Source organism: Micropterus dolomieu, linkage group LG04 (assembly GCF_021292245.1).
Source record: "Micropterus dolomieu isolate WLL.071019.BEF.003 ecotype Adirondacks linkage group LG04, ASM2129224v1, whole genome shotgun sequence".
In the NCBI taxonomy this organism is placed as follows: Eukaryota; Metazoa; Chordata; class Actinopteri; order Centrarchiformes; family Centrarchidae; genus Micropterus; species Micropterus dolomieu.
Window position 1 is genome coordinate 20,338,402 of NC_060153.1, and position 14,906 is coordinate 20,353,307.

At 43.9% G+C, this 14,906-nt stretch overlaps 1 pseudogene; it reads right to left on the bottom strand.

Annotated features, from left to right (window-relative positions):
• Positions 1–6,870: 6,870 nt before the first annotated feature.
• Positions 6,871–8,353, bottom strand: LOC123969723 (annotated as a pseudogene).
• Between the last annotated feature and the right edge of the window lie 6,553 nt (positions 8,354–14,906).

Below are 14,906 nucleotides of genomic sequence, written 5' to 3' on the forward strand. Positions count from 1 at the left end.
CCAAAGCTCCTGTATGCATTGGCAATTATATCAGTAGACTAAGAGAAGTAGCTGCAATCCTTCATTATCCGCCATCCACCATCAGTAGCTGAACTTCTGTGGCTAAATAGGACGAATAAATTTGGTGTTGCGCCTAAGTGGATAATACATGGACTTAAACCTACTTTATGAAGAAGGTTTCAGTTATGTGTATAAAGTGAAGTCTTTACATGGCTGCTAGACAGCTGAACTGGTTAAAATGTGAAGAGTGTTCCATCAGACAGAAAATTATGTCCATATTGTTCATCTTTTTTTTCTTTTCTTTTTACAGCCAGTAAATTTATTAAATGATGCATTACACATTACAACAGAGTGAGTGTATTTATTACATAAGGTAGTGTGCCAAAGCAGTGACAGCAAGTAAGGAAAAGTAGAATTAAAGTAGTAAATTAGTATTTATTCAAATTAAAATCAAAGAAGTACTAAGAGAAACTTCACCGTGCTGTAGCAAAAATGTATAGTGTTAGTGTTATGAACAATGTTATGTCATATTATATGTTCCTGCTTAAAATAAAATAATGTTGAAATTTCCAGCTGTGTCTATTTTTCTGACCTTAATTTGCAAAGTTTCCATTTATACATGTATTTTTTTTCCCATGTGCCTGTCATTTTTTATATGCATTGGTTAAATATCTTCAACACAGAGTGTGGCAGGAAACACAAACACAGTTTTCAGTGAGGAAAAGCAACATCAACTCTAGTTTATACCTTTTCTTGTTTACAGCTGTTGGCAGCAGGAACAGCATATCTGCAGACAAACTTGAACTCAAAGGTGGCAGCAAGGGGAATTTGTGTTACAGATTAGGTTTCCTGTTGGGCTTTAGGATTCTGTGAGTTCACCTGTGTGTGTGTGTGTGTGTGTGTGTGTGTGTGTGTGTGTGTGTGTGTGTGTGTGTGTATGCTCTCCCACCTGGATGTGTGTGTCCTCTTTCCAGAGAAAGGTGCCCTGCCTGATGGAAATTTGATCAACGTGGACACCATATGATGAGGCTAATGATTAATGGTTATCTGGTGATCAATGTTTGTCACACACACGCACGCACGCACGCACGCACGCACACACAAATATACAGCTGAAATGTGATTTTATTCAGTTTGTGTTGTTGAGCGAAATGCTGACACCAGACTGAGAAAATAATGTAAAAATACAGTCACACTGAGCCTTTGTTAATGCACTGTTGGCTGTAGAGGGAAAAGTCTAGGGCATTCGCAGCATTTTTAAAATATCTTATATTATACCAACAGCCGCTGCAGGAGTTTGTTTATCCTGCACATTTTGAATTACTACCACATCACGTTCTCCACAGCCAGCAGTTTGATTTCTGTACAAAGTTTACTTTATGTGCCTGCCTACAATTTGGTTTCCTCCAGCAGACTAAAGACAAGTGAGGCGGACAAGAAACTCTAATTAGTCCATACTTTGGAGTGGGATTGTGATTGTTAGCATTGTGATGACTGGCAGCCAGTCAAGGCTGCCCTCCCATGAACGTATGCTGGGAAAGGCTCCAGTAGCATTTGCAGATTGAAAAGGAATGAGTAGGCTATTGAGTATTGATGGTTGACATGCTACACTCCACAGAAGTAGCATTTGTTAATCGTTTCAAATTTTTTATCATTTAACCTACCTCGTGCTTGGTTGTCACATACCTCATGGGTGTTTTGTGTAAGTTGTATATGTTTCATAACATTTAACGTGTGTTTATTTTATTTATGTAAGCCGCTGCAAACTGTAACTGCAATTTTCATTCAGGGATGAGTAAAGTACTGTTGGGGATCAACGTAGGGGCAGGTTTGGTTATTAGCTAAATACGAAAGATATTACAGAAATATGAATTATGTAATTAATATTATACAAAATCTTAATACATTAATAATTACAGGGTACTACCCTGGAATCAGGGATAGATTACTAAACCTATAAATGTCATTAATCTATGTTAAATCATTCCTATTATAATTTTAAGGACACATGCATGTGGTTATGTGTGTGATATTGTAGTAAAAGTTGGTTGAGACGACCAGTGTACGGATTCATCCTTTACTGTCCCTCCCTTCATGTAATAGTGTTTCATTATTGATCAACATCTTCAGCAAACAAATCACTACCATCTATTTTTTTTTTCAAAAATGAAATAAACAAAAGAAAAAAAACAACAAAAGCATACAATAAATCAACAAGCATGTGTGTGTGCAGATGTGTGCGTGCGTGAGCAATAGTGAGGGGTGGGGGTGAGGAAAATGGCCGACGTGGCGACATGAGTGATTATGGCACACTCTGATCCAAAATGGTGGGCAGGCCTGGGCCAAAATGGCCGAAACACTCTTTATGCCTTCACATAAATGGCGAGGAGCACAGCGGGAATTTTTGGGCGACAGCTGTAGTTCCCAGATGTGTGTGTGTAGATGAATGCAAAGTGTGTAAGCGCGCCTGTGTGTGTGTAATTAGTATATAGGATAAAAGAGAGAAAAGGCACACAAAACAAGGTTTATGAGATCCTGGTTGCCGCGGCTTGGTACAATATACTGCACCCTATCATACAGCAACCAGCAGTGAATTTTAAATTCAACAGTGCTGGCTTGGTTTTGATAGAATGTACTATTGTCTCTGCAAATATACAGCAGGAGCAGCAACATCAGAAAAATGTACAAATCCTAACTACTACGGTAAAGCAGCATAACTGGCACTTTATCACAATGGAACCAGCAGTAAACTTTCATTCAACAACCGTGTTCTCGTGCTTCGGTCTTGATAAAGTGCTGTTATTGGTTATACACACAGTAATAGGAACAAAGCAGTCCTTAAGCACACTGAAAAGAACACAGCAATAAAACAGGACATGGCGGTCCGTAAATATCCATCAGAGTCTTCCAGAAAATTCCCCACAATGCAGCTTGTATGGTTACAATGACACAGATATAGAAGCTAGTCTTCTCTGCCAAGACATACAAAGCCTTGGTAGCAATTATATGTGTCAATCCTTTTAGGTGGAGTCTTCTCTCGTCTTGGTTCTGACGAAACCTGGGGCCCTGCTCTTGTTGCAGTTTCAGTCTGTAAAGCAGTAAAGCAACAGTAAACATCCTCTACTTATATGGCACAACAAAACTCAGAACAACACTATTAAGTGTCTCATTCTGATGTTGCTAAATTGTAATGCCATGTGTCTAATTATAATAATATAACAACAAAACTGCGACAGTATGAATAGGGGGTCCGGGGGTACTCCCCCAGGAAATTGTGAGTGTTAAAACAATTAATTTCCTGCATTCTGGTGTTTTTCTGCACCAATTTCTGCCTTTTCTGCATTAATTTATTGTGGAAATTATTTATGTACAGGGACACACAAAATTCAGGTGTTGCTGAATTGTGGCGAATATTTAAGAACATTTTGATATTTTATGACCTTGTAACTGATTATTTATTTCCATCTTAAATGTACAATTGTACTACTGCCTGCCTTGGCCAGGACACTCTTGGAAAAAGAGTTTTTCTGATTTAATAAAGGTATAATAAAACAATTTAAAATCTAAAACTTTAACAGAATATAATGCAGAGTAGCTCTCAGGCATTCTGGGTTGCTTTCAGATATGTTTCTCCTGTAGATCAACTTTTAATATTATCACTGCTGAATCAACACACGCAGGCGTAACCGCTTGCTTTGCAGTAGCACAGGCTGCCAATACAATGTGATTATTCCTGAAGCATCTAAATAATCTTCACAACGTAAAGAATTACTGTGGCAGTGACAGGAGAGCAGCTCGTTGAAACAGGTAAACCTACATACAGAGGAAGCTGTGCCTCATGCGTAAAACCCTACAGGACTGTTTTATCTATCACTTGCCGACTTGTTAAAGAGCGACGCAGGCTGCTTTCCAACACGGTCGCCAGTGCCATGGTGTGCGCTCACTAGATTTCAGTTGTATTAGTAGAACAATAAAGCCTTAAACTGAAAAGATATTTGCCTGATTTTCTAAATGTTTGCATCCGCCCAGCTCTGTGACTGTGACAAGCGCCCGGCCAGCGCTTGACTGCGTAACTGCGCGCACAGCCTGGATCACAGCTCATTTCGGTTAATGAAGCAAAATGCAGATTACAGACTGGTTAAATTATAAAAGGTATGAATGGAAAATGTAGCGAAATCAAGAGTAGTCCTACATTAGATGTACCCACCCCTGCTGCAGACATCATCACTGCTGCCTTCAGCTAGAAGTAACAGCAGCACAAAAGAAGAAGCTGCACCGGCCTCCAGCAACTTTTTTTTCTCCCTCAACATTTCTATACATTTTGTCCGGGACTGATGTGGAGTGTGTGAGTGATTGACTGGTCACTTAGTAAACCGCCTCCTATATGAGCCAGCTCCGAAATCGCCTGAGCCAGGAAGGCAATGCGACATAAAACTTTACATTAGGAAAGAGGGGGGGGACAAAACATAGATTTTGAAATGAAATATGTATAATGCCTCCTATGCCTATCAGGTGATTAACCTCACCACAAATCCACACAAGTTAAGTTCAGCGCCTCTGATAAAGTGCAGCTCACAGCTGCTTCAGGTGGAGCAGAGAGGACACAGAGCTACAGCTGGTTCATCTTATTCTCCTCTAATTTGCAGGAGAATAAATAATAACAATAATCTCTCGCTCGCTCGCTCCCGCGCACGTAACGTTAGTTAAGCAAGTAAAGTTCAATTTTCGGCTTTTTGTTGTTTGATTTTTAAAAATCCTTCTGAGATCCGGGGCTTTTCAAAGATCCGGGGCTGTAGCTAACGACGCCGCTGCTGTCTGTACTGTTACTTTCAACTGTTCTCTTGCTCATACGTGGCCGTTAACTAAACGGAAAATATGAAATGGCCGAACGTTAGATGACACACTCTCACGCTAAATCTGGCTTTATCTTGACATTTTTTAACAATAGGGGGTGCTACATAACGCACTTTTAGGAGAAGTCAGAGAGGACCTTGACCTGCCTGTGACCATAAAACTGAATTTTGTGGATTGAAATTGAATTTAGAGAACTGAATTTGAATCGAGAGAACTGAAAGTGAAAGCATACAAAGACTTTAATTTTTAGTGAGGCTCAAATACAGTTTCAGTTTAGATTCATAATATCACATTCAGTTTCAAGCTTATTGGAATTCAGTTTCAAACTAATAAATTCAAATTCAAGTTGAGCAATTAAAATTCAGTTTTTTAATGCAAGTATTCAAGTTGAGCAATTAAAATTCAGTTTTAAATTATTCAAATTCAGTCTTTACTGATACAAAAATCAGCCCATATAAATGAAACAGTCTGGCGGGTTAAATTTGCGTTCAGGAAAACAAAGTTAGCACTGATGTCACAGGATTGGTTTGTGTGGGTCTTTGTTTCTGTGGTTTTGGTCTAGACCTGTGATTGATTTTGAAATGGTCTGTGTGTTGTGTTGGGTGTTTGTTTTGTGCTTTGCTTCTGTGTCTGTCCTGTGATTACCAAACGTGTCACCTGGTGTTCTCTCTCCCTGCTCGTTTGTGTGTATATACTATATATTGTCTGACATCTTCACAAAACGTAGCCTATTAAAAGACTAAGCATTTCATTTACACATTAAAATCCAAAAGAAATGTCTTTTTCAGCTACAGCATTAGTAACGCTTACATCTCCTCAATTGCTTAAAAGGACTAGTTTACCTGTTTATCCCTGATTTACTTTAGTAGCCTCAGCTCCTCTGTGGTCACCAGCGTCCTTCCTTTAATAACCAGTTGTCCGATTCCTCTGGACACTGAAATATAATTTAACTTAACTATCAGGATGTACAGTATGTGTACAGGACACCAGTTTAGCTTCAACCTGCTGTTCTCATTCCTCAACAAGTTAGGTAGTAATGACACACAACTAATTACGTTACTCCTTTACTAATTTAGCTAACATTACACTGCAGCCAAAACCGTGCTTTACAGACCAGGGATCTGTTGGCTAGCGCTAACCGCCTTCACTTTTCCAGCAGTTGCGGAAACAACAGACTTAACGGACACACTGTGGCCTACACTGCACATGTCTGCCTGACGGACAACTTACTAAATAACTTTATATATATAATATAAATATATATATAATATTTTCCTCCGCTAACTTTCACTGTCACGTTCTCCCCGTTCTGCTGCTCTCTCACTCTCTTTCGCTGGCACACACACTCGCGTTGCACACAGGAACGGGGGTTATGTACTGTAACCCGGATTCTATGAGTATAGGCGCAGCCCTCTAAGGCTATCGCTATTGGGTTTACCCCTTCCGCGCGCCTGCGCGGCACTGAGAATTTTAGTCTACCCCCACCCACAGCGTGGGCCTCTCCTACGTCCGCACCTTGTATATATACAACGGTGAGACCCAGCCTTCAGCTCCCAAGTGCCTTTTCTTCAGCACTGAGAACCAAGGTCCAGTGAGGCCCACAACTTAGAGGGCTGCGCCTATACCCATAGAATCCGGGTTACAGTACGTAACCCCCGTTCTATTTCGTATAGGTTTCGTCCTCTAAGGCTATCGCTATTCGGTTAGAGGCGAAGCAGGATAAGTCAACGCCTCATTGGCCCATACGGTACCACCAAGCACAACCCACCTGCCCAGAGCCATAATGAACCACCCAGCCGACACCAGCGGCAGTGGTGTCGGCGTGCGCATGAGCACCGATGGTGCGGCATGGTCGAGGGCCGACCCATGCATAAGACGGGAAACCGAGCAGGGGGCCCCGCAGCTGTACAGATGCAGACGGGGTCACGACAGCAACCACGTCAGCTGCACCCAAGCAGCGGCCACCCCCCACCACCGTCCGGTGGGAGAGGACGCACCGCACACTCACAATGAGGATCACTCAGCCAAAACACTCACTACTGAGTGAGTCAGAGAGAGACGGGAGACATCCCGCAGGTAGAAACGGACGAAAGAGCATGGGGACGAGACAGGAGGCCGCCGTGCAGATGTCGTCCACTGTCATCCCACCGTGCAACCCCACTGAGGAGGAGACACCTCTTGTGGAGTGCGCTCTGATGCCATCCGGGGGAGACTCCCCGGCAGACACGTAAGCCTGGGAAATGGCATCACACAACCAGTGAGACAAGCGCTGCACCGACAGGGGAAGTCCCTCGGACCGCTCCCTGTAGTGCACAAACAGACGCTGCGAATGGCGCCAGGCGGCCGTGCGCGCCACATAGCAGGATAGCGCTCACACCGGGTAGAGGAGGTGGGACGTGGCGTCCTCCGCCGACCCATGGGAGGTGGGAAAAAGCCCGAGAGGGTGACGACCCGCGACCGAAAGGAGTTCATAATGCTTTTAGGCATGAACGCCGGGTTAGGGCGCAGGATAGCCGAGCTGCCGTCGCCCTGAATCCTGAGGCATGACGGAGCCACAAAGAGGGCAGCCAGGTTGCTGACCCTCTTGGCCGAGGTCAGAGCCATGAGCAAGGCGACCTTAGCCGAAAGGAACCTCAGGTCCGCCGTCTCCAAGGGCTCAAACAGGGCTTGGGTTAGCGCGCGTAAAACTAGCGGCAAATCCCACTGTGGGGCCACAGGCCGCGTCACCGGCCGGTGCCTTCGCACCCCACTAAGGAAGCGCTTCACCAGGGGGTGGGAGAACACAGTCCTGTCCCAGAAGCCCTCGTGACAGGACGAAATGGCAGCAGTGTAGGTTTTAATCTACACGCCAGCCCCCTGTCCATGAGCAGCTGAAGGAACGAAAGCACCGCTGGCAGTGGGCAGGAGACCGGGTCCGTCCCCTGGTCCAGACACCAACATTGGAAATCCGACCACTTAGAGGAGTAAGAGAACTGAGTGGAGGCAGCTCTCGACTCCTGGATGGTGCGAACCACCTCACGGGAGAGACCTAAGCCCTCCAGGCGCCGCCTCTCAGCGGCCAGACCCAGAGAGGCCTGCCGAGGAGCGGGTAATTCCTGATCACTCCCCCTGCCTGAGAGAGAGCGTCCCCCCTCCAGGGGAGTTTCCACGGCTGCCCGGCCAGCAGCCGCTGGAGGCAGGGAAAGCAAGACGCGCTGGTGCGCTCCAGGGCCACCAGAATCACCGCCAGAGATGAAAATTGCAGGCGGTCCAGAAGGCGCGGGATCAGCCGCACCGGCAGGAAGGCATACAGCAGCCCGGAGGGCCAAATGGGGTGAGCAAAGGCGTCCTCTCCCAGCGGGGGAACGTCCCGCGGGCTCAGTGAAAACCAAAGGGCGCACTGAGCGTTCTCTTTGTTGGCAAACAGATCCACCTCTGCTCTGCTGAACCGGAGCCAGATCTGAGCCACCAGATCGGGATGGAAACGCCACTCGTCCGGATGAGAGCCTCCCCTCGACATGATGTCCGCCCCTCTGTTCAACACGCCAGGGATGTACGATAGAGAGCAGGTGAGTGCGCGCCCACAGGAGCAGCCGTCTGGCCAGACCCAGTGGCTGCACCGAGTGCACCCAGCCCTGGCGGTTTATGTAGGCAGTCGCGGCCCTGTTGTCGGTGCGAACCAGCACGTGCTGGTCTCGCAACAGAGGGGAGAAGTATCGGATCACCTTCCACACCGTGAGGAGCTCCAGCGCGTTTATGTGAAGAGCCCCAGCCCATCAGGGAGGCGTCCGTGAAGACCGAGATGTGGGACGTGACCCTGCCCAGGGGGACCCCGACCAAAAGAAAGAGGGGGTCCCGCCAGTAGGCCAGATCCGGAGCCACCGACCGGGGAATGGAGACGCGTCGCCGTCTCTGTCTCACCGGGTCGACACACAGGTGGATGAACCACCGCTGCAGCCTCCTCATGTGGAGAAGGCCCAGGGGAACCACCACGTGAGCCGCCGAAACGAGGCCCAAGAGCTATTACTATTAGTTATAAAACATTAAATCAAAAGGTCATAATACATTATGAACTTTGCTATAGCGCCTAATGCATGTTTGTAAGTGATTATAACAACTGTTAAAATGTTTTATGGACGCATTATATTGTGTTATAAATATATGCATAAGTCATTATAGCGATGACCTTCATAGAAAGTGTTACCTAAAGCTCTGGCCTCTCGCCCTATACTGTACGCCCTATACTGTATCTCTGACCTTGTAGTCCCATACACACCAGTACATACCTTGAGATCCTCAGGCAGAGGTCTGCTGTCTGTTCTAGTCTCGAATGAAAACTAAAGGGGACAAAGCGTTTGCAGTCAGGGCCCTGAGGCTCTGGAATAGCCTGCCTGAGGAAATCAGGTCGGCTGAGTTAGTGAACTCTTTTACAGTTTTTCTCCATTGCTTAAACACTATAACCAGGCCTTTGAACTAAAATTTCAAAATCATAACTCATTTTTCAAAAGAACACCCATTTCTCTAAACTCTACACACAACTCCCTTCTTTTCTCATAGCCTACACCATGTGGTCATTTAGAAAGCACTAAAATTCGATATTGTTCACTCAATCAGCACAGGTTGAGCTCAGTTAGCACACAACTACCCAGGTGGAAACACAAACAGTCAAAACTGATAACACACTAATCAAAAGCTTCAATAGATAGATAAAAGGGCCGGAGTCAGTCCATTCAGTTTTGGAATTAACTCTGAAGGAAGAGGTAGAGGACATCAGAGAGGAGGAAGAGGAATAAGAGGAGGAGGAGGAAGACCAGAATGGAGAGGAGTAAGAGGTGAAGGAAGAGGAACAGTAGGAGTTGAAGGAGGAGATGGGATAGGACGAAGATGAGGAGGTGGAGGAGGCGGAGCAGGAGTAGGGGTGGAGGAGGAGGATGTGAAGAAGGAGGTGGAGAGCAAATATCTCTGGCCTGTCCCAGACCAACAACAGGACGCTGGGGCAGAATAATTTGTTGTTTGGTGTGTTGTACTGTACAGTACACTAAGGAATAAAAAATGTGTGCAAATGTTTACATTTGTTATTTCTTTGGTTGTGTTGAGGGGGAGAACCACAAGCAACATGACTAATATCCAGTTCTTGTACTATTTTGAATTTATCTCACCAGTGTGTAAGACTGTGTTGTAGTGTGTGTGTTTTTGAGGGCTTGTGTGTTATGTCTGAGGGCAAAGTTTGGTTTTTCAGCAAGATTGAATGGTTTTGAGTGGAAAGCTAAATTTAGACCTAAAAATAGGATGTTTGGGGAATTGGGTGAGAAGTTGTGGATTTGTGTTTAGAGTTTCGAGAAAAAGAGGCATAATTTCATGAAATGTGTTTAAAGTTTTTTCCAACTGCATACACACGTTTTCAAAACTATGTCTCCTTTTTTCAAAACTCTACACACAATTCCCAAAACTCCTCACACAAAATACAAAATGCCTCATATGTCCTTCAAAATGAAACACATCCCAGAATGAAGCACTTTCATCGGATGGCAAACACTTTTTTCAAAATAGTAAGTTCTTTGATATACCATTTTTCACACTGTTGTCCTAAATCTAAAGCTCTTTTGTCTTTCATAGGCTTATGTGTACATTTCCATACATGTTCTAGAGTGAAAGTAATCTGCTAGGAGGTGCTGAAAAGTACAACAATGCAATGTTGAATCAGCAAATATTTATTTGGCAAAACATTACTGTTGTAACAGTAGCACAGTGTTCTATCCAGCAGCATACAAGAAAAGGAAACCAAAAACATATGTAAACTGTAGTATCCACCCTTCTATGGTACCTAACAGATACCTAAACATATCCTATATAAGCTATATTTGATGTACAGAGAGACAGAGTGGTCATCAGGCTGGGTCACTCTCCAAGCTACTGAAGAGTTTGTAATTGATGCTGAACTCTTTGATTTAATAAACTTTTATGATCAAGAACAGAGTCAAGCGGGTTTCTTCTCAACACAACATCGCAGCATTATTGTTCGGACACCACAAAACCAAAAGTATAATTTTTTACTTTTATTGCCAAAAATAATTATTTTACAATACAGCAATGCTGAAATAATCATTAGATTGTTGCATATCTATTCTAATTTCTGAACGTTCAAATTATTAACCTGTGGTTGACAATGAGTAACCATTGATCACATGATCAATAAGTGTGGCCCTGATCTCATCAGTGATGGCTCTCCATCCTTCTCTTCTTTGCCTTCGTCCTCTTCCTTCTCGTCATTGTTGTCCTCCTCCTCATCTTCCTCCTCCTATCTCACCTCCTCTTCTTCCAACTCTTCCTCCTTGAACTTGTCCTTGTTGTTGTCCCCTGACTCTCCCTCCTACTCCCCTTGCTCTCTGTCCATTGTTGGCATCCATTGTTCTATCCTATGTATAGGTCTACTTTATACTAAAGCCGTGATTGATTAGTGATCAGTTTACAGTTTTTTCTGATGGCTTAAGCACAGTTTTTGTAACTATTGGCTATTTTTTGCAAAACTCTACACACAAATAAGAAAACCCTTCACCAAATCAGCAAAACATTGTAATTCTCTTGCAAAAGCTAATAACCCTTGCTTAACTCTTCAAACCTTTGTAAAAATTTTATTTTTGTATCAAACAGTTAACACAAGCCATCACATTAATAAACACACAATGCGCCAACTACACACTGATGGTATGAATAAAAAACACATCTGGCTTTTGCTTTCTCTGTGCACAAGGTAGGCTATGTCAGTTTGAGGTCATACTTTTGTCATAGTTCTGTAAACATACAGGGATTATTTGTTTATTTACACACATCAAAACAAACACAAGTGTTTTTTTTCCAAGTCAAAACACAAAATAGTAATTTCACTGAAAAAAAAGAAGAAAAAAAAATCAGTCTACATTGTGTCGTCTCTCTGGGTCTGGCCACAAAATTTCGTCTACATCACATGCAATGTCCTCTAGTCTAAGGCACCGGGGAAAATATCTTCTGGAATGCCGTATCCAGGTCTGACATGATGCCTGCTCAATATCCCCACATGCCTCCTCCATTGCCTGTAAAAGGGCTATGCGTTTATGGGGATGACGGTCATAGAACTTCCAGCGCCAGGCAGAGAATAACTCTTCAATTGGATTTAAGAATGGAGAGTATGGGGGGAGGTTGAGTACAGTGAAGAGTGGGTGATCTGTAAACCAGTTGCGGACCAAAGCAGCCCTATGGAAACTAACATTGTCCCATATGATGACATATCTGATCTGCTCTGGTCTCTGAACATTAGTGAGCATGTCATGTAAGGTGTCCAGGAATGTAATAATTTGTGCAGTGTTATATGGGCCTAGGGTTGCATGATGGTGAACAACACCATTTTGACTTATAGCTGCACACATAGTTATGTTACCACCACGTTGTCCTGGGACATTGATTATGGTACGGTGTCCAATAATGTTCCTGCCACGTCTCCTTGTTTTAGTGAGGTTAAAACCTGCCTCATCCACAAAAAGCTGCTCATGACCCATGGCATCTGTCTCTAGCTCCATCACTCTCTGGACAAGACAAAACAAATGCAGCACATCAGGCCCATGCACAGCACTATGCACTTCCAGATTCAGTACAAATGATACTATAGCTTACCTGCACATAGTCATATCGCAGTAGTTTTACAGGTTCACTGTTTCTTTCAAAAGGGACTCTCAGAAATGCTCACATTGTGTATGTTTTGGAAGGTGGTGTCATCCTCAATTATGCACTGCTGTATTTCTCGTAGCCTTATGGAATTATTTGCAATCACCATATTGACTATATGGGTCTCTTGTTCTGCAGTGAACATTCTTCCTCTGCCCCCAGCATCTGGACGTCTAGCAATTCTGTAAAGTAACAATTTCAGTATTTTTACATGTATGGTATTGTTGTGTTTCTCATTAGAGTATGGCAGTGCTACAAAACTTAGTGCAAAGTGACTGTACTAACCGATTCTCATTTCGAAATGTCCTTATGATGCTTGCTACAGTGTAGCGGCTCAAGTTAGGCTGAACCCGTTGGCCAGCTTCCCTCAGGGTCATTCCATGGTTGATTACATGGTCCACTATTGTAGCTCTGATGTCATCAGTAATTCTATTTCTTACTCTTCTTACCCTTCCTCTTCCCCCTCCTCGTCCTCCTCTTGCACCTCCTTGTCCTCTTCCTCTAACTTCACCTCCCTGTCCTTGTCATCCTCTCCCTCTCGCTTCTTCACCTCTGCATCCTCTTCCTCCTCCTCTTCCTCCTACTTCTTCACCTCCACATCCTCTTCCTCCTCCTCTTCCTCCTACTTCTTCACCTCCATGTCCTCTTCCTCGGCCTCCTCTAATTCTCACTCTTCTCACTCTTCCTGCTCCCTCCATTGTACTCCACACGGACAGCTTACCTGTGGCTTATTTATAGGCTGATTGCAAAGTGAACTAATTATCTAAAACAGTTTTCACATGTGACAGTGTGCCAGACAGTTGGCAAAATAGTGTAAATAATAGCCATACATGTGTATAGTTTTGCTAGGAGTGTGTTGATCATTTGGAAATTGTGTATACAGTTCCGCAAAAAGAGTGCTGTGCAGTGGATTGTACCTACAGTTTTGCAAAGTGTGTTACAAAATTGCAAACTGAGTGCAAAGCAGTGTTTGTGCTTTTAGTTTTCCTAACTCAGTGAGTGGTTTTGCTACAAGTATTAATAGTTTTAGAAATTGTGCTATAAGAATCACGGTTAGGGTTTAAGCATTCAGAAAAAACTGTAATACATATAAATGCATACTGACAAATTGATACAATCATCAAAGACTGTTGGACTTCTGTGACAATAGATGCACACGCAGACAATGCTGTGACTCACCTAGGCCAGTCTCCGGGCCAAAGAGACCTGGTCCATCGAAGTCCAAGGTGACAGGAACTGGAGGCAATGTGGGCAGGGTCACCTCCTCCTCATAGTATTCAGCTGTGGGCTGGGTGGCTGGTGGAGGGGTGTCTGGTGCTACTGTGCCCACTTCAATCTGTCCCCACAGCAGCCAGGAAGAGAGTGAATAGTTCAAATCAGTTGGTTTTGATTTGCATGTACAGATGTGTTTGTGTGTGTGTGTGTGTGTGTGTGTGTGTGTGTGTGTGTGTGTGTGTGTGTGTGTGCATAATAGGGAGCATAAATGACAATGGATGGACGAAAGGCAGACTTTCTCGCCAGATGCAGTAGTTCACAGACAAGCCATGCAAGTAGTCACTACAACTCTACAACACCAAGCTTCTAGAATCACCAGTGCTGCAAGCCTAAGATCTCTCACTAGATCTGGTGACTTTTAAAACCCTTTTATTGTTTGTTTGATCTCTGTTGTTTTTGATCAATTCACAATTTTAAGTATGTTTTATTTTTTGTCAAAATACGCAATTTAAAAGAGTTGAAGAGTTTATTCCAGTGTCTGGATTCTTTGTTTATTCCTTTTACGCAGTGGTATCAATTTTAAACCATTTTATCCTTCTGTCAGCGAAGTCACAGTTTCTCATATCTTCAGTCTATGTGTTTATGTGATTTTGGGATGATTTGGGTCAAAGTTTCCGTGGAGGACTGCACATTCTCCCATCAAGTACAAATTCCCTGAAGTGATTATCTCCCTGTCCAGTGCCAAGTCAACAGAACTGTGTGTGTTTGCTGACACTTCAGTCCAGGCAATCTCAGCCATTGCATACTTGAAGATCACCAACCAAAACACGTTGAGCGATATTGTTTCCCAATCTCCGCTGGGCTTAAATGAGGCCGTAATTTCAGGCCATCACTACCTTGCAACTCTGCAATGAGATGGTAAAAGCACCAAGGTAGACAATTCACAGAGGGTGCCATCCGGGCTGATGGATTATGGCTTGTAGGAGGCAAGAGATGCATTAAGAGCACAAACTTCTAATGTGTCACAGGCAGAAAGCTTCCGGGCAAGATCAAACAGCAGATGTCAGCTCTACCAGCAAAAAGGCTGCACACAGCACCACCATTCACTTATGTTGACCTCAACGCCCACCTCCATGCCAACAGCAAGAGGTGAGCGGCGT